Source organism: Xenopus laevis, chromosome 9_10S (genome assembly GCF_017654675.1).
Source record: "Xenopus laevis strain J_2021 chromosome 9_10S, Xenopus_laevis_v10.1, whole genome shotgun sequence".
Classification (NCBI taxonomy): domain Eukaryota; kingdom Metazoa; phylum Chordata; class Amphibia; order Anura; family Pipidae; genus Xenopus; species Xenopus laevis.
Window position 1 is genome coordinate 6,046,716 of NC_054388.1, and position 26,780 is coordinate 6,073,495.

General features: G+C 41.6%; 1 protein-coding gene across 4 annotated transcripts in view; it reads left to right on the forward strand.

The window, feature by feature from the left end:
* Nucleotides 1-26,780, forward strand: part of LOC108702563 (protein TANC2) — a 200,926-nt gene that overhangs the window by 71,450 nt on the left and 102,696 nt on the right. Inside the window, exon 1 of one of the 4 annotated variants that reach the window (XM_041578955.1) lies at nt 5,158-5,310. The exons of the other annotated variants lie outside the window; for them this stretch is intronic. The gene's annotated coding sequence lies outside the window, so the exon portion shown is untranslated. Of the gene's footprint in view, nt 1-5,157; nt 5,311-26,780 lie in introns of those variants that run through there. 4 annotated transcript variants of the gene reach the window in all.

The window sequence follows — 26,780 nt, forward strand, 5'->3', positions numbered from 1 at the left end:
TTTATGGGACAAATTCAGCCTTAATTGGGTGTAGGTAAAGGATATACTGGATATTTAATTTAATTTCTGTCCAAGAGCACAGGGTGCAGCTCTTCCTGAGGCCCAGGACAATCGTTACTGATGGGTGCTGACTTTGTTTTACCTTACGGCCCACCTTTACATCCCTTCCAGCCCCATTACACCCACTGTCAGACTCTATAAACTCGAATGTCAGGCCATAGACCTTGTAATATACAGCACTTAATTGGTTTTCCTTGGTTGAAGCCGCCTGTATCAGAATACAGCAGCAGCAGCAGATTCCGTCATTTCCCCAAGTGAGATAAACCATGAGCTGAACAGTAAATGTGTTGATCCTGTGCCATGTGTGGGTCTCAAGCCCCAGGAACCCAGGGATGGGGGGATAAAACCACAATTTGGCTGTGTGTGTTACCCACCCCCTCTCTGATACACCAAAGGTCTCAGCAGTGCCCATCGGGCCCCCATCTCCAGGGCCAGTATTTTGGGAGCCCGATGCAGTTAAATGGTTGAGTAATAGAAGACTTCCTTCCATAGTCTGTTTTTCCTATCTATACACGGTGTCGCTTAGGGGTGCAACAGTCTGAGCTTTGTGGTTTGGAAGAAGCAGCCGCGATGAAGGCAGATCTGTATTTAGTTGCACTTTCCCAACCGGAGGCCCTGCCAACTGCCGCTGCCAGCGAGGCATTAAAAGGTATCTGGCAGTTTGCTCTCATGTTAACTCAGAACTTTCCACAGAGAGAGAGGCTGCGGCTGCTGTTAAATGAATCAGAGTTTTCATCGTATAATTTCCCCTCCTTTTTTTTCTAATCCCAAACGGGAAGTCACATGGGGTCACAAAGTTCTCTGTTTCACGCAGATACATTCTATTAAAGGAGAAGGAAAGGCTTGTTGCACCAAGTGTTAGTCACCCCCATGTGATTGTATTTACTTACCTGAAACCCCGGGCTGGTGCTCCTATCAGCAGAAAACTGCACCGGGCCGGGGTATTTCCAGTGAGTAGAGTCCTGCAGCGGGTTGGGTACCCCCAAAAACCTGCAGGTTGCAGGTAGAAGTTCCGGGTGCGGGTATAGACGCGGGGCGGTGGTTCGGGGGTCGCGGGTCGGGCCGTGGGTCTTCTCAATAGCGAGTTTTACTCCTTTTTTTCTGACCACGTCTACTTCCGATGATGTCACTTCCGGTTTACAAAGACAGCACTTCCTGTTTCTATATGTATATCTGACCATTCAGCTCTACACGTGTGTATTGAAACGAACGATCTTTCTTGGAAACATCTTTTCCAGGAAAGATTGTAATTGTTAAAGGAGAAGGAAAGCTAGCAAAGCAGTTTGTTGCCAATAGATTAGCCACAATAGTACAAGCTATAACACTATATTTATTCTACAGAATGCATTACCATACCTTAGTAAAAAAGCTCTAGAAGCTCTCTGTCTGTTTAGGATAGCAGCTGCCATATTAGCTTGGTGTGACATCACTTCCTGTCTGAGTCTCTCCCTGCTCACTCATAGCTCTGGGCTCAGATTACAGCAGAGAGGGGGAGAGAGGAGCAAACTGAGCATGCTCAAGCCCTAGCCCTGGAGGTTTAAGCAGAAAACAGTTAGTCTGATACAGAAGCCCATGAGTACACAATAGAAGGAAAGAAATGTGCTGTTTCTTTTGACAGAGGACTCAGAGCAGCATTACTTTGAGGGTTTACTGGTGTATTTATATAGACCTTTCTGATAAAGCTTACTTAGTTTTAGCCTTTCCTTCTCCTTTAAGTCTATGGCTGCCTTAAGTTTTTACATTAGTTGATACATTTCTCAGCAGCATCTGTGGCATGTTAGCAACCATTGTATCAATTCTAACAGCTGCCTTTAATGAAACTCGGGGATTGTGCTCAGCAGGGACAAAGATAAGAAATGTATCAACTTAATGTATCAGTTCAGAACAGTTAAGGGCAGAGACGAACGTGGAGATTCGGGGAGATTTAGTCGCCCGGCGACAAATCACCTATTCTTCGGGCGATTAATCTCCCTGAACTGCCTCCCCTCCAGCTAGAATTGAAATTTCCAGTGGGATGGCACTCGGAGCGAAGTTGCCTAACGAGAAAACTTCAGGCGACTTCGGAAAATAAAGTGTTCCGAGTGTCATCCTGCCGGAGATTTAGTATTCTAGCCGGCTGGAGGCAGTTCTGGGAGATTAGTCGCCACAAAGAAGAGGCGATTTATCGCCGGGTGACTAAATCTTCCCAAATTTGAGCGTGTCTCTGCCCCAAATGTATCAATTCAGAATATTTAAAGAGTCGGCGACCCCCTCCCAGATCTGCTTTAGAAGGCGAAAAATGAAACTTTACACTCATTATTAGAAAAACGGTCACATAAAATAGAAAGTAATTGGAAAAAAGTCTTTGTTTTTGGTGAACAATCTGAAGTTAAAAACTGAAGTTAAAAAAAGTGTTTGATGGGCCCTTTCAGGGTGTCATGTACAGATGGGAATTGTTCTTTACATTGGTCCCCCATTGAACTTAATGTCGGGGCCCACCATTCAGGGGGTCTAGGTGATGGGCTAATAATTGGGACCCAGCTAAGTTTGCAGTATTGACCCCATGATTACTGATTGTGGGACCCAATAGTTATTCACATTACATGAGCAGGACCTTTGTGCTTAGAGAATGACCTGGATCAGCACAGAGACTCTTCTGCATTTTTACTCCTGTTTATTGGGTTTGTGGGATCCGTCCCTTCCTCGTTATCACAAAGAACTGATCACTCGTGTCGGGTCTGCGGTTTCATTGGCCGGTATATTCTCTGCCAGCGTGTGGCATCTATCCTATAGCGATGGCACGGCTCCGTCTGGCACAGGGAAGGTTAATGCCATAATGGAGAGGCTCTGCCGCACGCATGACTTTCTCCGGGGCATTCAAACATTTGTTTACATGTTCAGGTTCAAAAGGAAATGTTCTGTTCCCAGGCCTGGGAAAGGAAAAGACGTTCCTCCCTCTGAACTCACAGACTCTGTTACTCATCAGTATGTGGCACAACAGCCGGCACGTTCTCATATATCATAGGGAAAATACAGTCTTCTGCTGCTGAACTACATATCCCAGCATCCCTACTGAGACAGCACCACAAGGCTGCCGCCAATGGAATAGAGGGGCTATAGTTAAAGCCCCCCTAAACCTGCCTTGGTTGAGATCCTGTACAATAGAAAGGACCAGAGGCCGAGAATGTTGTTAATACACCTTTTAGTAAGATGTACAGAGGGATATTCTGAGATTTGCCGTTGGTTTTCATTTTTTACTATTTGAGATTTTCGAGTTATTTAGCTTTTTATTCAGCAGCTCTCCGGTTTGCAGCTTCAGCCCCCTGGTTGCTAGGGTCCACATTACCCTAGCAACCAGGCATTGATTTGGAATATGAATGGGCACAAACAGAAAGACGAGTGATAAAAAATCAACTATATTTGTAGCCTCATAGAGCATTTTTGTTTTTTCAGATCGGGTCCATTTTAAAAGTTGGAAAGTGTCAGAAGAAGGAGACAAATAATTCAAAAGCTATATCAAAATAAAAATCATTTATATATATATATATATATATAGACAGACAGAGGATCCCACTCACGGGACGTAATGCAAAAATTTAGGCTAGCACTCTTAGCCTGTATAAATAAATATATATATATATATATATATATATATATATAATGATTTTCCCAGTAACTGTTTTCCAGTATGAAAAGACATGTTGTCTGTCTGGAATATATCCAAGTCCCATTTTTAACAATATTCTTGTATTTACATCAGACCTGCCGGCCGCTCCAGCTCCGGTTCAACTCCAGCTCCCAGTATCTTGCCCCCCTGTGGCCCATCAATGCCTTGGACTCTCCCTGCCTCTGCGTTTGTGCTTAATTTTAGCCGGAGGGGGGGGATATCCTGGAATTGTCCCAGGCGCAGTCACACCGGAGACACTGGCCGGGATGGGAATGTACAGGTTGGGATCAAAGACTTTTCTTCATTTCTCTCCCTCAAAGCAGTAGTTTACCATAATAGCAACTCGCTGTTATTATATAATATAATATAATAGCAACTCGCTGTTATCATTTAATAGCAACTCGCTGTTATAATATCATATAATAGCAACTCGCTGTTATAATATAATATAATATAATAGCAACTCGCTGTTCTAATATCATATAATACATACAACATTTACAGGGGTCTCTTTGAGCCCTGTGCCCAAACGATGTCTGCCAAATTTTCAGCCTATCAGTCGGCCAGGCCTGTTGGAGGGCCCCATTCACAGACCAACGAGATACTGACTCGTCCAGGTCTTATCCAGGTCTGTTAATCAGCTGACTTCTGCTACAGAGTTTCAGTAGGCAAAACCAGCAGAGCAGAGAAATATCTCCCAAATATCCTATCGGGACAGTCCCGATTTTGACAGCTCAACCCACAGTCCCGGATTGTTACTGAAATGTCCCGACTTTCTCTTTGATCTCCCGGGCTGAACAGCCAGTTTCTAAATGTAATTGGCTTTTGTCAGAGAGCCCAGAATACGTTGCAGCTGCACTTAAGGTGGTCTTACACGTAACAATTCCAAACTTTCTTGGAAAAGAAGGGCAATTCACCTTCATTAGCAAAACTGGGTTCAAACTTTCATAACCTTCCAAATTTTGTAAAATAGACATGGTAATTAGGGGGTGCGGCCACAAAAATGGGCGTGGCAAATCTTTTTTTCGAAAATGTTTGGGGGGAAATGTTGGGGGATATGAGAATTTATAAACGGCAAGACAGATTAAAAATCCGTGAAAATGTGTAATAGACGTATACTGGAAAGTTGATTCGAATGATATTTTCTTTCATTATTCAAAAAAAAAAACTGTTTTTAGGTGCAGGTTCGCCTTTATAGATAAAAAAACCTTTTCCCAGGGGCCGGGATACCTGTTTATATGGCAGTTGCGTTGGTGCTTGGCGTGCGGAGGGTTAAGACCCGGAAAAGGAAAGGTCGGGCAGACTCCAGGTAGGAAAAGCAGACTGGGTGGGCCGGACCCTGTTATCTAGTGTCAGGTTTTTGTATAGAGAGAGGGAACAAAAGCAGCGGGAGGAGGAGGAGGAGGGGGGGAGGGTACATGAAGAGGAGGGGGAGAGTAGGAAGAGATTCCTACATTTTCCTGTCTTGCTTGTGTAAAGCAACGTGTGCCCAGAGCAATACAAAGCCTCTCACGGTGCCAATGTATGTCCCTCACTCTGGATTTACCCGAGAGACTCCTCTAGGACCCAGCGCAGAGCCCAGCCCCTCACACAGGAAATACAAGGTATTGGGGGGCACTGGGGTGTCTGTGTGTTCACTGCGTACTCGCCAGAACTCTCAGCATTTGTGCCGAAACTTAATTCCTCATACCCTTTTCCTGTGCCACTGACACTACTTGGCTACTGGGAGATCCTTGTGCCAAAGAGCTTACACTCTATTTCTGTTCCACAGATATCTTAATATAAGCGGCATATAGTTAGGGGCTGTAGTGTAGAGCGATGGCTGGATACATATAACTTGCTATTTGTCTCATTATACATTCACTCTTGGGGCACTTGCACTGCACCCCTGTTTTGGAGATAGTTACATAGTTACATAGTTACATAGTTACATAGTTAAATTGGTGCCTTAAAGGGGAACTTACCCCCATTAAATGCAGTGCAGCAGAAGCCCGTTCTCCTCCAGGTCTGTGAATGAGCTGTCTGCTGCCTAGTTCCAGAAGTCAGAACCGCTGGTGCGGTTATGAAACCATTGACTTAATCAATACATATTGGAAATTGTTTAGAATTACATTGTGTCTCATATACCCCTTCATTTTGTATATAACTTGTATATTCCGTGTCTTTATTGTACAGTGCTGTGGAACATGGTGTTTTATAAATACATGAGAATAATAATAATTATGCAGAAGTACAGTTTTGGGTGCAGTTCCCCTTTAAAGGAGTGGTTTACCTTTTAATTAACTTTTCGTATGATGTAGATGAAGACTATTTACAATTGTTTTTTTTTTTTTAATTGATTTGTGGTTTTTGAATTTATTTAGGTGTGGAATTTCAGCAGCTATCTGGTTGCTAGGGTCCAGTTAACTCTAGCAACCAGACAGTGGACTGGAAGATGAATAGGAGAGGACTAAATGGAAAGTTTTAAAGAAAAAAAAATTCTCAAGTTACTTAGTTAGTAGTAGTTTTTTTTTTTGGTTGGATGCTTGGGTCAGTGACCCCCCAAATTGCAGCTGGAAAGAGGTAGAAGTAGAAGAAGATAAATAATGTTTTCATGGGGTTTATTCATATACTTTGGAGGAGGAATGATTGCTCTGATGAGCTAATAAAGAAGATGTAAGTACAGGTATGGGACCTGTTATCCAGAATGCTTGGGACCTGGGGTTTTCTGAATAGCAGATATTTCTGTAATTGGGATCTCCATACCTGAAGTCTACTAGAAAATCAATTAAACATGAAATTAACCATATAGGCTGGTTTTGCTTTCAATGAGGATTAATTATATCTTGGTTGGGATCAAGTACAGTACAGGTATGGGACCTGTTATCCGGAATGCTCTGGACCTGGGGTTTTCTGGACAAGGGGTCTTTCCATAATTTGGATCTTCATACATTGTCTACTAGAAAATCATATAAACATGAAATAAAGCCAATAGGCTGGTTTTGCTTCCAATAAGGATTAATTAGATCTTAGTTGGGATCAAGTACAAGCGACTGTTTTAATATTACAAAGAAAAGGGAAATCAGTTTTAAAAATTTGGATTATTTGATTATAATGGAGTCTATGGGAGACCACCTTTCCGCAATTCAGAGCTTTCTGGATAATGGGTTTCCGGATCACAGATCCCATACCTGTATGTGTTTTGTAAAAGCATAATCCGTTACTATAAAGCTGTATTCTAGGATGTTGCTCAGAGGCTCCCTCTAGTGGTTGGGGAGATGGGCCACAGCCAATCAAATTCCTCGGCTGCAGGAGCAGGTGGTGTTGCAGTAAATTTATTGCACCCCATTCTCTTGTCTGTGGAAGAATTACTGCACAAGTACTGCAAGGCGTTGTTGGGGTTGCTGGGAGTTGTAGTTTAGCTGAATAAATCTGAATAAACAATATGTATCACATTAAGTCTAATGTGACTATAACAAGACTCCATACAGCTCTTGACTTCGTCTCCTGCACCATCAGAAGCGACTAATACTTGTGGGACCGACACATGTGATCCGGCTCTCAGGCTGTGGGTGACTCAGCACGGGGGGAGGGGGGATTAAAACCCCACTTTTTTTTTATTTCTACATTAGTGAATTAAGGTTTCTGGCTGGAGCCTCGGTTGATGAACATGACAGTCTAAGGGTTCGTGTACGAACATTCTGATCTGCTTTGTGTGTCTGCTCCCCACTTGTCCAATCACTTTCTCTATTATGTGTCGGGCAACGGTTCCATCTAGGGATGCACTAAATCCAGGATTCGATTCGGGATTCTGCCTTTTTCACCAGGATTCGGATTCAGATGAATCCTTCTGCCCGGCCCAACCGAATCCAAATCCTAATTTGCTTATGCAAATTAGGGGCGGGGAGGGAAATTGCTGGTATTTCAGATAAACCGCTCTGCTTTAGGCTTTAGGGCAGTTGCTCATGGGGCAATTTGGGGTGTTATGTTTGCAGGAATATTTTGTTATGGTGGAATCCCATGCATTGAAAGCAAGGAAACTAGATTGGAATGGAAAGAAGGTGGCGATGGGGTGCTTGGTGTATAACAAAGTAGGAGATGAAAGGTGCTTGATGTTTGGCAAAGGAGGAGATGGAAGGTGCTTGATGTTTGGAAAAGGATAAGATGGAAAACGCTTGGTGTATGGCAAAGGAATGCATGGAAGGTACTTGATGGAGGATGATTGATGTATGGCAAAGGATAAGATGCAAGGTGCTTGATGTATGGCAAAGGAATACATGGAAGGTGCTTGATGTATGGCAAAGGAATACATGGAAGGTGCTTGATGTATGGCAAAGGAGGAGATGGAAGGTGCTTGATGTTTGGCAAAGGAATACATGGAAGGTGCTTGATGTATGGCAAAGGAATACATGGAAGGTGCTTGATGTATGGCAAAGGAGGAGATGGAAGGTGCTTGATGTATGGCAAAGGAATACATGGAAGGTGCTTGATGTATGCAAAGGAATACATGGAAGGTGCTTGATGTATGGCAAAGGAATACATGGAAGGTGCTTGATGTATGGCAAAGGAGGAGATGGAAGGTGCTTGATGTTTGGCAAAGGAATACATGGAAGGTGCTTGATGTATGGCAAAGGAATACATGGAAGGTGCTTGATGTATGGCAAAGGAATACATGGAAGGTGCTTGATGTATGGCAAAGGAGGAGATGGAAGGTGCTTTGTGGAAGCTGAAAGAGTCGGTTTCATGGACTTGGTGGAGCTAAAGAGGAAGTGGAATATGATCCATTGGATGCTGGAGGGAAAGTTTAGAAGTGGTGGTTGTATGGATGGATGTTGATGGTGTTTATTGGGTGATGAAAGAGGAAGTTATAGTTCCTGATGAAGAAATATGATAGGAGGAGATAGGAGGGATCTTGAAGGAGCTTTGTAGATGCTTGTTGATTCCTGAAAGTAGAGATGAAAGAGGGTTGGTGGTGGAAGAAGAGAAGATACTGTATGTTGCAGGTTGCCTAGCAAAGGAAAAGATGGAAAGCGATGGGGTGAATTTTGGCAGTATGGAGGTTCTCTGTGATCAAGTCACCAGTGCCAAATTGCATTAATGGATGGTTCGGATCTTTACCTAGATCAGTTCAAGACCACTTACCTATAGATATGGACTATGGTCCTCCAAGGATATTTATGGCCAGAGGCACCACCATTTCAGTATAATCCTGAATACATATTTGAGGTGTATTAGATGTTAGACCTTCTGCAGGGGAACAGTTGTCAGCCCAGATTAAGTACTAGTCCAGCTCTGGCAAACAAGTACTTACAATGGAACTGGTCAGCTCTGGCCTAACATTTGTAGGGGAACTACAATTCTCAGCATGTCGCAAGTAAAGCCGAGAGTAATACAACATTGTTGCTTAATGCTCCATGCAGCTGTTCTTGCCAGTAAATTCCAGTTAAAATGCAGATGGTGGGGGGGGGGGGTGTCTGAGAATCATCTGATCCTGGTTTAATGGCTTGGGATGATTTTTAGATACATTTATTGGCTTCTTGTAAGGAACAAACGGCTTCACCTCATTAGAGGCGAGTAAGCGTGAACACACTTTGAAATAGTTTCTTGTGACATGTAGGTGTGAAACAACGCGGAGGTTGGGTGTCTGAGCTTCAGTCATTGTCACCTCAGAGGTTTAATGTGAGCCAGCTGTTTCCTGTAAGTAAAGGAAGGGATAAAAGTAAACTGGTGTTGGGTTGGGACACTCACTGTCCTCTTCTCTCAGCGATGACCAACCTTTGAGAAACCCCCCCCTGAGAGTTGGACATTGAATATTCTTGTGGGCTGGCAAAAGGACCAAGGTAGAACAACCATAACTACTGTCTGTCGATGATGGCACAAGGTTGTTGTTCAACAGTGGTAACTAGTAGTGCAGGAGCATAAGAAGAATCAGGCAACTTGCTATTGTCTTGGGAATTGCAATAAGCACTAACTTAATAAGATGTTGTTCTTCTGTAATTTCAGAAGACTGCATGATTTATTGTGAAAGGTTGGTAAACCAAACCGAAAGAGCAGAAGGGCTATACAGCTCCACTGCCAATGAGTTATTGGGGTAAGTGATCAGATGGTTGGGTAATCATATTGGGAGTTATTGTATAGTGAGGGTTATATGGAGCAATAGGAGGAGTTATAGGGAGGGTTATATGGGGCAATAGGAGGAGTTATAGGGAGGGGTATATGGAGCAATAGGAGGAGTTATAGGGAGGGGTATATGGAGCAATAGAAGGAGTTATAGGGAGGGTTATATGGAGCAATAGGAGGAGTTATAGGGAGGGGTATATGGAGCAATAGGAGGAGTTATAGGGAGGGGTATATGGAGCAATAGGAGGAGTTATAGGGAGGGGTATATGGAGCAATAGAAGGAGTTATAGGGAGGGTTATATGGAGCAATAGGAGGAGTTATAGGGAGGGGTATATGGAGCAATAGGAGGAGTCCTAAGGAGGATTATATGGAGCAATAGGAGGAGTTATAGGGAGGGTTATTTGGAGCAATAGGAGGAGTTATAAGGAGGGTTATATGGAGCAATAGGAGGAGTTATAGGGAGGGTTATATGGGGCAATAGGAGGAGTTATATGGAGGGTTATAGGGAGCGTTATATGAAGCAGGACAATGAGTTTAAGGTTTTATCAAATCAAGAGGAGGTTTTAGAGGATCTATATATATATATATATATATATATATATATATATATATATATGTATATGTATATGTATATGTATATGTATATGTATATGTATGTATATGTGTATATATATGTATATGTATATATATGTGTATATATATGTGTATATATATATATGTGTGTGTGTGTATATATATATATATAACAAAGACTCGGAGGGCAGACGGCACTTCTGAAGATGGGGTTTATTGAAGTTCCTGCTGGAAAAACCTGACGCGTTTCGGGAGTTATCCCTTAGTCATAAGGGATAACTCCCGAAACGCGTCAGGTTTTTTCCAGCAGGAACTTCAATAAACCCCATCTTCAGAAGTGCCGTCTGCCCTCCGAGTCTTTGTTGTATCTACAGTGGGGACACTGTTTTTGACTGTGCACCTGAATTGAGGGGAGAGCGGTGAGCTAGTGCGGTCCTTATTTGCTTTTCTATCTACATATATATATATATATATATATATATATATATGTGTGTGTGTATATATATATATATATATATATATATATATATATTTATTGTAGGGGGTTGATGGAGGAAATAAATACAAGTTGTGCTTCAGTGATTTCAGACTGATTGTACTTATATTAATTGCAGTTAACGCAGCCCTTGTGGTTGGATTTCCTAGAAGTCACCCTGATTTCTCCTATGACCCGTAACCTTAAGTCTGTTGGAGCAGAAGGAGGCTTTCTAGGGAGATTTCATAAGGAGCAGAAGGAGTTGTTAGAGGGAGGCGGGTGCTAAGAAATAATTAAGCTAAGCAGTAAAGAGCCATTATCAGGGAGGTTTAAATGGAGCTGCAGAACGAGAGCTGATTTATGTCACTGAAGCAGTAAGGGAGCTGGTAACAGGGCACTAGAAAGATCTCTGCAGATTACATGCTGCGGAGGAACAGACGCACTCTGCAAGATACCCAATCTTAGGCTGCTGAGCCTGTTATGCAGAGATAATAAAGCCTCCTCCTTATCATTTGGGCCTGCAAGTCACTCCTAGCTGGAACCCACAACTGCCATCTGAGTGGGAGATTTGTATTGTTTAACCCACTGTTCATTTTCTCCCAGTCAATATCTGGCCTAAAAAAAATCAGTCTTTGTTTAAAAGAAATTGACGTTTTCTGCCTGTAATTAAGTGAAAGTCTTGGTTTGAACGAGATTGCACAGAAGTTGGAAAAAGACGCCTCTGTGTTTTATTGCTTGCAACACTATCGATCCTCCTGTCGGCCCCACGGCTGTAATTATGAACAATCCTGTCCTAATGATTGGAACATGTAAGTCGGCTCAGGTAACTGCTCTCCGAGCTTGAATGTGAGCTCCAAAGCAGCTGGAAATGGTCTCACGTCTGGTTTTCTCTCTCAGCGATGTAGTCAAGGGGGCAAGTAAAGCAGTTGTAGGTAGGACACGTGGTGGATGACATTGACCTATTTAGTTGACATTGGCCTGTATAGTTGACATTGGCCTGTATAGTTGACATTGGCCTGTATAGTTGACATTGGCCTGTATAGTTGACATTGGCCTGTATAGTTGACATTGGCCTGTATAGTTGACATTGGCCTGTATAGTTGACATTGGCCTGTATAGTTGACATTGGCCTGTAAAGTTGACATTGGCCTGTAAAGTTGACATTGGCCTGTATAGTTGACATTGGCCTGTATAGTTGACATTGGCCTGTATAGTTGACATTGGCCTGTATAGTTGACATTGGCCTGTATAGTTGACATTGGCCTGTATAGTTGACATTGGCCTGTATAGTTGACATTGGCCTGTATAGTTGACATTGGCCTGTATAGTTGACATTGGCCTGGCCTGTATAGTTGACATTGGCCTGTATAGTTGACATTGGCCTGTATAGTTGACATTGGCCTGTATAGCGGACATTGGCCTGTATAGCGGACATTGGCCTGTATAGCGGACATTGGCCTGTATAGCGGACATTGGCCTGTATAGTGGACATCGGCCTGTATAGTGGACATCGGCCTGTATAGTGGACATCGGCCTGTATAGTGGACATCGGCCTGTATAGTGGACATCGGCCTGTATAGTGGACATCGGCCTGTATAGTGGACATCGGCCTGTATAGTGGACATCGGCCTGTACAGTGGACATCGGCCTGTACAGTTGACATCGGCCTGGGTAGTTGAGAGTGTAGGGCCCAATGTGCAGCCCTTCAGTTTGGTTGAAGGGACTATTTTCAACACCAGTGTTTAACATGGGTACTAGGGGCCCACCAGAAAAGATTGACCTAGGGGATCTTTACTAATATATAAGAACCCAGGCTGTGTCTTCCTACAGAAATGAAAGTGATTGGAGGACAGTCAGACAAAGGGCATCTGATCATAGAAGCATTAGGCAGGCCAAGGCCACCAGGTTTTTCCTTGGTTTCCCAAGGGGCCAGTCCAATCCTGTATGACACTAGCTTTAGGAAAGGCCATGGCCCCTGGCTTTTTAACTAATTGCTCAGGGACCACATCAGACTGGTATAACCCTTGAGTGAAACCTGATCTTTCTGATAAATTTAGTATAGACTGCTTGGGATTTTGTATTGGTTAGTATTCTTATAGGTTATTCTGTCCATGGTCGAGGGAGGAGCACCTGGCCATCTTGTCTACTTCATTTGTCACAAACCATTTTTCAATTTCGTGCCTTATTATATTTAAGTTCTCCAGAAATGTCGATTAGCCCCATGTCATGAGGGAGATAATGATCCAACTCTTGGTCTTTTTGAGACCTTCCTTCGTGTTACCCCGTATGGTGAAGAATATTTCAGGCTTAATAAAACCCAGGACCAGATTATTCTCTGGTTCTCCTGCTTGAGGCTTGGTTTCCCACCATTGGGCGTGTAAATTGCTTTAATGTGTTCTGTACCATGCCCATTCCAACATAGAAGCAAGTGTAGGGGCTCCCAGCATTAATTCCAGAGAACTAGTGTTTTTTTATCCTGATCTTGTGGTGCTTCTCTTTTGGGGCAGATCTGAAGTGTGGGAGTGATATTCTGGAGAAATGAGACTCTGATGAATTATCACCCCAGATTAAATGATTCAGCATTTGACTCACCTTGGTGAGACATTCTTGCAGGGAAGGCTATTGCTGAATTCGTTGCCTGTAATATTTTTAGTCGGATCCACGTGTCTTTTTCCTATATAAAGCTTTGTTAGCAGATTAGCACCCCCACATCTGAAATGAATGTTCAACCAGGTTACTAGGGAAGGAATAACTGGGGACCATTAATCGGTTTGTAGGGAGGTCATGATGAGTGGGGCATATTGGGTAATCTGTGGTACAGGAAGTGAGTGGGGTATGATGGTATTTTTTGTAGTACCATTTTGACCTTGTGTAAGACAAAACTCAGTAAAGGAAAACCTTTAGAAATAGTTAGGCAATTTATTCTTACATAATACAACATAACAGTTTTGTCTGGGTAAGCTGTTGGAGTAACACACAGAATGTCAGCCAAGGACTTACCAAAGACACACCTCTTGGTCCAGGCATTATATAGCTATCAGAAGGCTTTTACAATAAGTGTGACAAGGGTTTCACGGAAATACCATACATAGTCTGTCTCCTCCTTGTACAATTAATGTCTAAATGATTTACTTAGTCTTACATGTTATCAAAGGAATGTTGTAACATACTGTGCCTAGCTCCAACAGTCCACAGCCTCGCAATCAGCTATGGCTAACCAAGGCCATTGTGGTATTTCAAGTTATTCGAGCAGCACTTCAGCAGTAAGGGGCCCCCATCAGACAGACTGGCGTTATGCTGATACTCTGGAATTTAAGAAACAGAGTGATGATCTTTTGTTTGTATGGCCTAGTATAAGCTATATGAGTGACCATTGTCCACAGTAGACCATTAGTCCATCCTGCCTTGGGCCTTATAGCGTTATGGCGTCGTAGAGGGCGGGGGTGACAAATATCAACCTCTGACACTAGCCATTCGTCCGTCATAGGAATTGGACCGTTCCAGATATTTTTATATTATATAAACATTCCTCTCTTGAAACATTTAAAAATATGTTTCACATTAGTAATTACAGGCACAGGGAGAGTGCTGAGAGGACCCCCAGGAACAAGTGAGGTCTATTATAAATGGGACAGTGGTGTGCACTACTGTGAGTTACAGTTCAACTGTCGTGGCAGCACCAATACAGAAGTGCAGCTGAAAAGCTGAAATTAATGAAAACAAGGAAAACAGGGAGCTAGAGGGCTAGAGGTATTTCCTGTTTTTGAGGAACTAACGTGACTACGAACCGCTGGAGCCGCACAATGAAGCAAGAGCTGTCTGAATATAACATGTAGCCTAAGATTTAAGCAAATATATGATTATAGTGAAGTTAGGTTTCAAAATAAAGCAAAATAAAGCATTACAGAGAGATAATAAAAGGAAATCATTGCATAGAGATAATGAGACATAGTCATAATCATCCTGAGTAAGATAAAAATGTAAAAATGAAGATTAGTAAAAATGAAAAATACTAAAATGAAGCTAAAAATGAAAAATACTGAAATGAGGCTAAAAATGCTAAATTCAAACTTTTTTTTTTCTCTATTATCTAACTTAACCCTTCTACTATCAACTTTTCTTGTTCCTCTCTTTGCTTTCTAGCTTCCTTTGATTCTCAGAAACTTTGACTTTCTAGGGCACATACTTGACCTTTTACCTCTTTTGCTGCCTCTCTCTTTCTCTTAGCTATTACGGAAAACAACTCATCATAGAGTGGGGAGGCTGACGGCTCTATGTATGCCTTATGAGTTAATCTGTGTGTTTTTAGTCAGACGCACTTCTGCAGCATCCCCCGTCGCCCCCCTTTTCTCTACTTTGTATTGTACGGGAGGGGTAGAGCTTAGCTGTGGGGCTGGGGACAGCCTGCTCGTCTGTATCTGAGCTATAACTTTCAGAGAACTTATCTCTGAGCTGTCTTTTTTTTTCTTGTCAAACCTCCCCTATAAGGCTGAGAAAAGTTTTATCTTATAGATGTAAATCAAATGAAAGCAGAAGTTGAAAGGTACTTATAGCACAAATTCTAACAGAGAAATATAGACCAAGTATTAATGCTAGGATGACATGGATAGACTTAATGAAACTTCCAATGGAGTTGTTTTAACCAGCTATAAAATTTTACCTAATCATTTGGAATAACTGAGCTGTTCTATAAAAACATTACACTTATTGTTGCAGCTCTAAAACTTTGGCTATATGACATTCAGCAAACATTTCAGAAACAATATGAGTACAACCTTCTTTTTCCTATCCAAACACATGATAATCTAAAATCATACTATTTTGGTCAGCTACTCTATTTTTTTTTTTTATAGATTTAACATTATGGGCAGGACTGGTCTTGGAATCTAGACTCTACTCAATACTAATATTAGCACATGACAGAGTTCTATTATCATGGGGTCTATCATTTTTTTTCTATGTCAGTGCTGTTTACACACAACCAGCTACATATAGAGCTGAGGACCTGGGGTAATAATACAATAATGAGTAATTACAGGAAACTTTCCTTCTAAAACCTTTTTAAACAGATACAATTTTACCTTTGTTGTTTTCATAACTAATCTAAAATTAAACATATAGAGAAAATATTACATTATCACATTCCCATTGTTCTTGTCAATTTCACACAATTTAACTATATCACGTTCAATACTGTATGAATCTCAAACTTAAATTTAACTCATTTCAATATCAGTCCATCAGTTCATTATAGGGGAAAGTCCAATCAGAGAGACATCATGGCGGTGGATAGACATATGAAGAAATATTCAACAGTCACTTGTATTCAGTCAATGCAGCAGTCTCTGTACAGTTCTTATGAGTTCATAATCAGTCCATGGATTCGATATTAGGATAGGCAAAAATGTAAAGGCATCACAGATACGAATGGCAAACTTTGAAATGGCTCTTTGTATGTATGTAGAGTTTCTTTCAATGAGTGGTGGGATCAATGATAGCTGTTCTATTTGGAATGGATTGGAATAATCTCAACAGCTACTGATGGAATTTTGCTCAGATCACCAACCTGGAAACAAAGAGACAATGTGACAATATCTGGTGTTCTGGTAATACTGACTTGTCTAATGTACTAGCTAAAGAACTCTACTGAAACTACTGTATGAACTGTCAGTAATGAGAAGTGGTTGTACATTTATGATATGAGTGAAGGACTTTTGTTTTCTTGTGGTTAATTCATATGAAGAAAGTCCACAACAGCTGATAGGATTGTTGCAGAGAATTGATAGGACAGCTGGGAATAAATCCAACCAAATGCTGCCAGTAATTGTGTTGTTGGAAGTGGGATGGTACAAAGACACAACTCCACTTAATATCAGTGTAATTTGCAAATTTGTAACAGAATCGAAAATTTAATTATGTAAACTATCAAATACAACCTGTACTGTTTCCTTCTTATAACAAAATAATATTGATTAATCATAACCAGGAAAAACATTTAACAAGTTCTCTCTTGTACCTTTATATATATATTTATATTTTTAGCCTAAATGAAAATGACATAGACCCATTTTAGTAGCATAATTTATTTCTACAAATTTGGTAGTGAAATTACTGGTTATCAGACAAAATCAACAATAAATTTAAGTCACTTCTGCATTTTCTTACACTTGCAGACTTGTGATGCAAGATACACAAGTGCAATGATTACGGAAGAATTTTTCTGTAGCAGCGGCACAAGCACATAAGCTGCATTTTTATTAACTGAAACTTATTTAATTAGAAAAAATAGTAACAACAACATAACCCACAATTTAATACTCCTCTCTTGTTGTACTGCAAATGCAGTACAATAATATGAAATAATAGATTCACATCTGTCTAGAGAATAATGAAAGGAATTTAACCTGTACCAATGAGTGAATCGGGTATGGATCCAAACTGCGTCAAGTTTACCTTCATGTTAGTGAAAAAGATCCAGATGCAGGAGATACAGAAAAAAAAATACAGATGAGTATGAAACGGTAAAGTTAAAATTATTTGCTGTGGTTAAAAGTTCCTGAGCCAACTGCCTGACAAAAAAGAAAGTTACAAAACAGTGAGAGAAGTTGAGCATCTGAAATATTGTGCAACGGAGGATTCTGGGAAGTGTAGTTTTTATGACAGTATCAGCAAATAGAATCCTTCTTGTTATTAATTAGACTATGAACTAGATTTCCTCTTAAAGGGTGCTGTAAATCTAATGCACCATTAAGTACTTCAGCGTGAAACAACTGACCATGATTTATTTGGTCGTCAGGACATTTGTCTTCAGAATATTCAGGGGTAATACTACTGTTAATAAGCTTAAAACATTCTGAACCATTAGCTCAATAAGAATCTTCATTACTGGGGGCTGCACCGTCTGTGAAACAAAAAGTTCTGAGACTGTGTAACCCTGTATCACTCTAAAATTGCCAATAGGCACATTCAAAATAGCATTTAATTGCTCCTTAGTATCCATATAAAGGACTGGATCTAAGTTTGCTGAGCAAGGAGCAGAGAATAGGTGTAATGTCTCAGCTGAAGTATATGTGAGAAATATCACTTTCTATTGTTGGCAAAAGCCTGCTAGATCTAATGGCATGCAATTTGTATAATAAAATATTTACTCTTTCACTTATCCTTTATCTGTCACAGTAGAATTTCAAGTTATGAGGGAAGAAAACTATCGCCTTCTGGCCAGGAAAACGCAGTCTTGTCCCCTCAGCTGTGACACTTAACAAAGGCTTTGAAACTTAAAATGTTTTGGGCACTCAACTAGCATATCTAGGAGGATTGTTAGATATTCTAAACTGATGGAACAGGTTTTTTTCTTTCAGATCACAAGTAAAACATAATACACTTAGAAAAGAGTTATCAATCTGACACATAAAGACAAAAAAGAGAAATAAGGTTTGTTTGAGACAAAAAACTTCAACAAAGAACATTTAAAGAGACAACACTAATATTTCTGTTAAAATAGAAAGACAAGTGGAGTGAATTAACCTTATTCACGAGTAACCCATTCACAAACAGAAATACACAAGAGAACTAATGTTAGTATGAGAATAATAACAAAGAAGACAATGTTAGGATAAGATACGAATAGTGACATGATAGTTAAAGACAAAAATTACAATATTGTAGTGACAGACACATAGAACAAATATTATATTACAAGAGGTACCTATGAAAACTTATAAACATTAATGAGAACCAAAAACAGTAAGGTAAACATATTCATTACAGACACATCAAAGTCATATAACCGTCAAGTCAAGTCAAGTCAAGTCCTTTTCTTTCTAACATACACACAAGTAATACATTCGAAATATGCTCTAACAGACCTGTGGGATGCAAAAAAGCTTAGCAGCGAGCTATTAACATTGGTTTATAAAACAAACAGGGCAAACAAACAGACATATAAACTGGAGTCACCTGCAGGAAAAATTATGTTATACTTTTCTCTGTAATTTAGAATAGGCTTACAATTGAGTGTAAAGGGAGAAAATAGGTTTGAAGTTGCAGACAACACCTAAATGTTTGTATGACTCTCGTTTTTCATCTGACAATTCAAACGGACAGGAAAGTGATTCACACTTCACACTCTAAAGAATTTCCTTCAGAAAACCTAGTTTTCCGTATTTCTGGCCTGCTAGGTCGCCCCATAAACAGGAACCGCAGAAAAACTTCTAAACAACAAGCAGACTCTGAGATAGAGCCACACATTCTCTCACACACCATTACACATATGACAGTTACACTAAAGTTATTCACACACTCAGCTAGGCAAACATTCAACATTCATGGATCCTTTTGCATTCATCAAACAACATACAGTACACGTGTAATTTCTATTTCAAGATGTTTTAGACTACACTTCATGATAAGGAATAACAAACATACAAAATACAAAAACAGGAAGGAAACTGCGGATTCCTATCATGAATGGCAGATAATTTCAGCTGATTAACACAACAATTAACAAAACAATAGGCAAAAAGAAGAAGTTAGAAAAACATATATACCCCACCCAGGGGGGTACTTACGCGCGTGTATCCATCATCCGTTAAAGTAAAGCTTTACGGGGAAACCATCCTGGAAAAGAAAATATCCACGGGTATCTACAGACATCCGAGAACAAAGGTCCTCAGGTACACTCCAGTAAGACAGCCTGGAGCCCTCCATTGCCTGAAAAAAAATGACTGGAAAAAACCGGATCACAGTCGTCGGGTCACCATATGATGGTATTTTTTGTAGTACCATTTTGACCTTGTGTAAGACAAAACTCAGTAAAGGAAAACCTTTAGAAATAGTTAGGCAATTTATTCTTACATAATACAACATAACAGTTTTGTCTGGGTAAGCTGTTGGAGTAACACACAGAATGTCAGCCAAGGACTTACCAAAGACACACCTCTTGGTCCAGGCATTATATAGCTATCAGAAGGCTTTTACAATAAGTGTGACAAGGGTTTCACGGAAATACCATACATAGTCTGTCTCCTCCTTGTACAATTAATGTCTAAATGATTTACTTAGTCTTACATGTTATCAAAGGAATGTTGTAACATACTGTGCCTAGCTCCAACAGTCCACAGCCTCGCAATCAGCTATGGCTAACCAAGGCCATTGTGGTATTTCAAGTTATTCGAGCAGCACTTCAGCAGTAAGGGGCCCCCATCAGACAGACTGGCGTTATGCTGATACTCTGGAATTTAAGAAACAGAGTGATGATCTTTTGTTTGTATGGCCTAGTATAAGCTATATGAGTGACCATTGTCCACAGTAGACCATTAGTCCATCCTGCCTTGGGCCTTATAGCGTTATGGCGTCGTAGAGGGCGGGGGTGACAAATATCAACCTCTGACACTAGCCATTCGTCCGTCATAGGAATTGGACCGTTCCAGATATTTTTATATTATATAAACAGGTAACAAAGTCATATTTGTGTTATACAGTGTGTAGTACCTTTGTATTGTATGGTGTGTGATTGAGGGGTACAGTTTGTGTGATTAAGGGGTACAGTTTGTTTGTCTGGGGGAGGACTGGCAGATGTGGACTAAAACTTGCAAACTACGGTGTATTGAGTAGGTTTCATATTGTACTGTGTGTGTGTATTGAACATGTTGTGTTCTCTTTGTATTGTACAAAGTGGCCAAAGAGTCCAACCAATAAGCCTGTGGACTGATGGATGTTGTGCGGTTCGTCCAGTAGCCCCATCCCGTTCATTTTAGCCAATGGCCTCAACAAGTGGATCTAAGTGAAGCCAAGGGTGTTGTATTTGATGTTCTTCTCCCACCAACAAGGTGCATTGGCACATTAAAAAGTGTGTGTGTGTCCGTCCAGACTGTACCTTGGATTCTACATGGTTTGGAAAGGCCAGTTCCTACTGATACAGTGGGCTTGGGGTGATTGCAGTATCTCCATGAATTCGGGGAGGCTGCACACTGTATTGCAGAGAGAGAGCGCATTAGCCCTTACAAGTCTTTCCTTCTCCGCTGTCTCATTTCTGATTGCATCACTAAACTGCATTTTTAACTATCTTAACTATCTACTGTACTCCCTGGTCATCAGTGCTTATGTGTAAATAAATAAATGTCCAAGAGTTTTGATGCCCTCTGCTACTTCCGACTGCCCACGGGCAGATTCCCAACAATGCTCCTCCCAGCCGAGGTTATCCGACCAAGCCGCTCCGTGCTCGTTCCTACAGCCGCTTGCTGACCAATTAGTTGTTGTTTATCCAAAGCTGTTTGAATTGGAAATCTTATTAGGCCCTTGCTAATACCCTGAGATGTTTCTTTTTTTAATGAATGAAAGGAAGCCGGTTCCACATTGCGAATGACTGGAGGGAACCTTTTCTGCCTCAACTGAGTTACCATATTACAGCATGACAAAGTATGGTATTAAATGACCTTGACTTTGTAACAAATCGAATTAATGTTTGATTAGTGCATCGTATGATTGGTATTAGCAGCCCTGCGCCAGAAATCCCAACCTTTCTGACCAGCAAGTTGGCCTTTCAGGTGTCTCTAGGAGAGCTAATAGGCTTTCTCCCCATATCTCAAGCCTAATTGACCCTCACGTTGGTCATTTTGATGTATCTGGGATAGTAAATAAACTCCCCCCCAGATCTCACCCTAATTTACCTTCATGTAGATGTCAATGTTGTTGAACCCATGGTTTGCAGCTACTGTTGATCTCCTGTATCTCAGCTCTTTGGTTCGGGACTACTGTAACACTTGTAGCACATGTTCAACACCCACCTACATTCCAAATTCCAAGGCAGTGGCCCCATCTCTTAAACTTCTGGGGTAGTAGGTTTGGACAGGTTACATTGCCTCATATTTAGAGTATTTATGAGTTATGTATATATGTTTATGTACGTCATGGAGATAAGTACCCTAAGCATAGGAGATTGTACTGCCATTTCACCGGGAAGGTTCCAAGTCAATATATGCAATAGAGAAACCTCATATAGATCTGTGTGAAACACACACAATATCACTAAAGTCCCTATAAAGAGTCTCTTTGCTGACCATGAACACAATGCTTGGGGTTTATTGATCTCCCAGTGAGTGGTGTTGCACTCTTTTCATAGCAAGTCAATGGAAATAGAGCAGTTATGGGAAGAGATTGATTCTGGACTCTGGCGCATATTACAAGTTGACCCCGTCAGGGCCAATAACCGAGATATAACTGACTGTGATTTATCTTCTTAATAGGACTTGGCTGCATCTCCCAATACTGATGGAGCTTAAAGGCTTCTCACATGTATCAGTTCAGGATCAAAAGCCTTTTCTTCTCAACGTTTTGTTCTGTTGTAAGACAACACGCATCTCGTTCTTAATCATGAGCTATAAGTGATAAGGTAGGTGCTTGTGAAAGCAGACCTCACAGCTCAGGGCCTGCACTAGTCAACCTCAGTAGGTAGGCCGTAAACAGATCCATTCGTCAGTGCTTATAGTCAAGTGCTCCAGGGTTTAATAAAAGTAAGTCCTCATCTGCTCCTCATGCTCTTTCTAAGTTCTCTCTAAGACAAAAAGTCTTCATGGAACAGAGTGACGTGACGTGAGAGAGCTCCTCAACCGATACAGCTGTGAGGGTCAGTTGTTTGGGGGCTGTCCAAGAAGAACTGGGATTGTTTAACTTCCCTGGAGTGTAAGATCCACTTTAATGTTTCTTACTCTAGACATAATGAAGTAGTTTGCTGGATGCAGGGCCATGTTGTATCCTTTGATTTAGGATGTGAGCCTAGATGGACTGCCTGGACCACTACCAGCAGAACTCTTTATAACATCCAGTGATTTATGTTGTATAATTTTACTCCATCAAGTCATTCATAACATGTTATTGGCGCTCATTAAAATAAAGATGCAGCCGACCAGTCAGGGGCCAAGAATAAGTGGAAAAATATGCTTCTTGCTTGAGGCTCGCGGCTTCCATGGAAGGAGAGCCGCCATTTTCCTTCTGATCGGAATCCAGACGTAGCCACCCCCTTTCCAGTCTAATGTCAGTCTGGAGTGGTACTCTTTCATTTTTGACTTGCAGCACCTTCCCATCTATCACTTCATAGATGCGATTGCCCACTGAGTACCCAATGTGAGGATGTTGGCAGCAACTTTTTATGGGGTTAGAGCAAGCTTCTACTCAACAGCCTCTTGTTGTGGATCTCTGTTGTAAAGGTGGTAGAGTTGGAAGAGGCTCCAAATCAGCAGGGGGCTTGAAGTGCCAACAACTCTAAGGAATATTCATTGGAATTGACATACCAGTTTTTTATATCCTGCAATCAAGCTCTGCTCAACTGTGGCCACCGGTGTGATGGCACTTCCTTACAAAACTTGTACCTTTGGAATGAATACAGCTTAAAAAACAAATGGCCACCTTCTTGCCAGCTCCTCCACACATACAGCCATGTGATGATTCTTCAAAGTTCTTCAGTCCTATTTCAGAGTGCTTTATTGAAGCATTACACTGGAGGACCAACTTGGCAACCACTCTGGGAGACTTATTGAACCTCCACCAACCTTAAGGCTTGGATTCCCTTTGGACCCTTGTTAAAGAAAAATCAAGGCACATTCAAGAATAACCTGAAGGAAGCTTGGCTAAATAAAGCCAGAGAGAGAGACATTAGACACAAATTAGGGCAGATTCATATAGCAGCCACTATATTTCCGAGGCTTGGCCTTTGGTGCCATTTTATTTGTGCGGGAATGTGTTACATTGTGATGAGACTCGTGTTGCTTTTCTTTGTAAGACTATGGGGCAGGAAAAGCAGAGATGTCCATGTTGATGAATGTACCGAGCGTACCCAGGGTTCAGTTATTGATGCCTTGGCTCTGAGGAACCCTGTGTGCACTAATAATGGCAGTCAGCCATCCCTTCCTAGAGTCGCGCTTGGCTTCCAGCTTCCATAAACAGCCCATTCTGAAGATATCCGCGTAGTCCGGCCAAGACTATGTCACCAGCTTTCGGTGGATTCCTATAGCCGGAAGTTAGTAAAAGAATCAACGTGTCCCTCTTCCAGACTAAGGGCCAGGCCTGCTGGGTCCTAATGCACATTTAGTGCTCCTGGCTGACACTGAGCTCACCTTTGTTATATTTTAGCACACGTTTATACATATTGCCATTGGTATTAAGCACAGCCTGTATTATCTGCATTGATGTGTCAGTGGCCAAAGTAGGTGCTGAAATGGCAAAAATATCATAAAAAACAATTGTGCAATGCTTGTTTGAATGTACAAAGGAATAATGTTTGGTTTAAGCAAAGCTTTGGTGCAGGCATTTCATACTGGAAGAGACAATGTCCTTCCCTCTGGGAAGGGAGGATAGCAGGTATAGTAGGGAGAGATGGTGCCTATAGTAACAGTGGGATAATAGTCTCTGGGAAGGGAGTGTGACTGTGGGATAGCAGGTATAGTAGGAAGAGATGGTGCCTATAGTAACAGTGGGATAATAGTCTCTGGGAAGGGAGTGTGACTGTGGGATAGCACTATAGTAACAGTGGATAATAGTCTCTGGGAAGGGAGTGTGACTGTGGGATAGCAGGTATAGTAGGAGAGATGGTCTAATAATAGTCTCTGGGAAGGAGTGTGACTGTGGATAGCAGTATAGTAGGAGAGATGGTGTCTATAGTAACAGTGGTCTCTGGGAAGAGTGTGACTGTGGGATAGCAGGTATAGTAGGAGAGATGGTGCCTATAGTAACAGTGGGATATAGTCTCTGGAAGGGAGTGTGACTGTGGATAGCAGGTTATAGTAGGTGATAGTAACAGTGGATAATAGTGTGACTGTGGGATAGCAGTATAGGGTGGTGTCTATAGTGGATAATAGCTCTGGGAAGGTTGACTGTGGATAGCAGTATAGTAGGGAGAGATGGTGTCTATAGTAACAGTGGATAATAGTCTCTGGAAGGGACTGTGGATAGCATAGTAGGGAAGATGGTCTATAGTAACAGTGGATAATATCTCTGGAAGGAGGTGACTGTGATAGCAGGTATAGTAGGAAGATATCAGTGAAAGGAGTGTGAATAGGTGATAATAGTCTCTGGGAAGGGAGTGTGACTGTGGGATAGCAGGTATATAGGGAGAGATGAATAGTAACAGTGATAATAGTCTGGGAAGGGAGTGTGATAGCAGGTATAGTAGGAAGATATATAGTAACAGTGGATAATAGTCTCTGGGAAGGGAGTGTGACTGTGATATAGCAGGTATAGTAGGGAGAGATGGTGTCTATAGTAACAGTGATAATAGTCTCTGGGAAGGGAGTGTGACTGTGGGATAGCAGGTATATAGGGAGAGATGGTCTATAGTAACAGTGGATAATAGTCTCTGGAAGGGAGTGTGACTGTGGGATAGCAGGTATAGTAGGGAGAGATGGTGTCTATAGTAACAGTGGATAATAGTCTCTGGGAAGGGAGTGTGACTGTGGGATAGCAGGTATAGTAGGGAGAGATGGTGTCTATAGTAACAGTGGATAATAGTCTCTGGGAAGGGAGTGTGACTGTGGATAGCAGGTATAGTAGGGAGAGATGGTGTCTATAGTAACAGTGGATAATAGTCTCTGGGAAGGGAGTGTGACTGTGGGATAGCAGGTATAGTAGGGAGAGATGGTGCCTATAGTAACAGTGGATAATAGTCTCTGGGAAGGGAGTGTGACTGTGGGATAGCAGGTATAGTAGGGAGAGATGGTGCCTATAGTAACAGTGGGATAATAGTCTCTGGGAAAGGGAGTGTGACTGTGGGATAGCAGGTATAGTAGGAGAGATGGTGCCTATAGTAACAGTGGGATAATAGTCTCTGGGAAGGGAGTGTGGACTGTGGGATAGCAGTATAGTAGGGAAGATGGTGTCTATAGTAACAGTGATAATAGTCTCGGGAAGGGAGGTGACTGGGATAGCAGGTATAGTAGGAGAGATGGCCTATAGTAACAGTGGATAATAGTCTCTGGGAAGGGAGTGTGACTGTGGGATAGCAGGTATAGTAGGGAAGATGGTGTCTATAGTAACAGTGGATAATAGTCTCTGGAAGGGAGTTGACTGTGGGATAGCAGGTATAGTAGGGAGAGATGGTGTCTATAGTAACAGTGGATAATAGTCTCTGGGAAGGGATGTGACTGTGGGATAGCAGGTATAGTAGGGAGAGATGTCTATAGTAACAGTGGATAATAGTCTCTGGGAAGGGAGTTGACTGTGGATAGATAGTAGGAGAGATATAGTAACAGTGGAATAGTCTCTGGAAGGAGTGTGACTGTGGATAGCAGGTATAGTAGGGAGAGATGGTGCCTATAGTAACAGTGGATAATAGTCTCTGGGAAGGGAGTGTGACTGGGGATAGCAGGTATAGTAGGAGAGATGGTGCCTATAGTAACAGTGGATAATAGTCTCTGGGAAGGGAGTGTGACTGTGGATAGCAGTATAGTAGGAGAGATGGTGCCTATAGTAACAGTGGATAATAGTCTCTGGAAAGGAGTGTGACTGTGGATAGCAGGTATAGTAGGGAGAGATGGTGCCTATAGTAACAGTGGATAATAGTCTCTGGGAAGGGTGTGACTGTGGATAGCAGTATAGTAGGGAGAGATGGTGTCTATAGTAACAGTGGATAATAGTCTCTGGGAAGGGAGTGTGACTGTGGATAGCAGGTATAGTAGGAGAGATGGTGTCTATAGTAACAGTGGATAATAGTTCTGGGAAGGGAGTGTGACTGTGGATAGCAGGTATAGTAGGGAGAGATGGTGTCTATAGTAACAGGGATAATAGTCTCTGGGAAGGGAGTGTGACTGTGGATAGCAGGTATAGTAGGAAGAGATGGTGTCTATAGTAACAGTGGATAATAGTCTCTGGGAAGGGAGTGTGACTGTGGGATAGCAGTTATGTAGGAGAGATGGTCTATAGTAACAGTGATAATAGTC